The sequence below is a fragment of the Nannospalax galili genome, unplaced genomic scaffold (genome assembly GCF_000622305.1).
Source record: "Nannospalax galili isolate Female #2095 unplaced genomic scaffold, S.galili_v1.0 scaffold1659, whole genome shotgun sequence".
NCBI classification, from domain to species: Eukaryota; Metazoa; Chordata; class Mammalia; order Rodentia; family Spalacidae; genus Nannospalax; species Nannospalax galili.
This window is the reverse complement of record NW_008342925.1, coordinates 37,897-39,933: the sequence shown is the minus strand read 5'-3', so window position 1 is coordinate 39,933 and position 2,037 is coordinate 37,897.

The window sequence follows — 2,037 nt, the reverse complement described above, 5'->3', positions numbered from 1 at the left end:
GACGTCCTTTCTCCCCCCCCCCCCCCCCCCCGTATCCTGTATAACACCTTTCAACATGCCCCAGCCCGCTGGGTCTGCAACGGGGTACCTGGATTGGGGGGTGGGGATGAAAATGAGGCAAGGACAAGAGAAATGGAGACAAGACAGGATTCTGATCAAGTTTCGTTTATTGAAGCACAAGCATGAGTTTAAATAGAGAATGAGAACAAGGGAGCAAGGAATGAGTAAACACATCAGTCAGAACACAGGGGTCCTGATGTACTCTAAGGGAGGAATCTATTGATTAACTGAGAACAGAGCTATTCACCTAAACTAGAGCAAGGCCACGGGCTGCTGGCCCCAGCTGTGAGCCAAGGTTTTGGGCCCAGGCTGCCTGCCAATGTTTTGGGCCAAGGCTGCAGGAAGAATGGAAAGTAGCCAGCTTAGGTCTGTCAGCAGTTTTAAGAAGTGGCTGAGACTCAGTCTACCAACATGCTGAGACGTCTCCCAACATGCCGAGACTCAGGCTCCCAACAGGTCTCCCTTTTTTACTTTATAGAGCTTAGGGATCGAAGGTTGCTAGACCCTTAGGGAACTGTGCCTGTCTTAGGTTGGAGTATCCTTTCCCGAGTGCTTACCCATCATTGGATAAGGCAGTAGCATTAGACTACCCTCCTGTCTTAGGTTGCAACAAGGGGGGATTTTCATGTTCCCGTCGTTGACTGTCTAGTTCTTCTCTCAAGAGGGATGGCTGGCTGCGTCATCATAGCAACGTGTCCCAATTAACTCTCGATCCATGAGATCAAGGCAATGATATTGGACCTGTATTGGTTTAGCCACATGAAGAACCTCTATCTGCTGCTTAATAAAAGACACGAGGCTTTTTACTAATAGTGGCCCTAATGTAAGAAGAAGCAGGAGGATGATGAGGGATGGAATCATAGAGGGAATCCAAGAAAGGAAAGGGGAATCCATCCATCTAGAAGGATTTTGATAAAAATTGTGCAGTTTGTAACTGATGGTCTGCAGGTTTTGTATATTTTGTTCCACCAATCCCGATTCATTGACGTAGAAACAGCATTTCTCCTGTAAAAAAATACAAGGGCCCTATGATTTTGCAGAGCAACTTGTGCCAAGGAAGTTAATTGACGTTGCAAGGATGCAAGACTACTAGCCGTAGATTTTATGACCTGTTGTAATTGAGAATTGAACTCTTTTGCAGTATAGAGAGTATGTCCCAAGGCCCCTGCAGAAAGGCCAGCAGAAACAGTAAATCCTATCCTGATTGCAAAAGGGATAAATATTCCTCTCTTAATGTGTGGACGGAGTAGCCAGGCGAACTCCTCTGGTGAATACATGTTCAGCTGGGGTACAATTGTAATTAGTACACAGGGTCCCGGAGAGGAAATAGTGATCTGTTGATACAAGGACTGATTGCACCAGAAAGACATAAGAGGAGGAGCATTAAGAGGTGAACTGACAGAACAATTACTACGACATACAAAGGAAGGAGAAAGTGCAGTGCTAGAGGTACCAATGTCGAGTGCAAGAAAATTTAAAATAAAGAATATATGATTTAATAAATTCCTGGGGGATCCCCTGCTGGGATACCACTCCCCCTTTTTACTTTATTTAATGTATTTTTATAAGTAAATGAGCTCTATTAACGATGCCTTGGCCCTGTGGGTTATAAGGAATTTCTGTGGTATGTTTTATCTGCAAGGTGTTGCAAAACTTTTGAAAAGCTTGAGATACATATCCAGGACCATTATCTGTTTTAATATGCTTTGGGGCTGCTGGCGGGAATGAAGCTGACTGCCCCAAATGCTTGTTTTGAGGCCTGGGGCTGGCCCCTCCACCCGTTTTCCTGACGTGGCGATAAAGATCTGGGAGGTAAAGTTCTCCCGTCAATATCAGTTTTAGACCTACAGTGATTAAACCAATGTCTTTTCTTTTTACATCTAATACATAATCCTGGAGCTCTCTCATTTCTCATCCTTTGCTGATTATCAACATCATCTATTCTACATTTTTGGGCAAAATGCCCACTCTTACCAC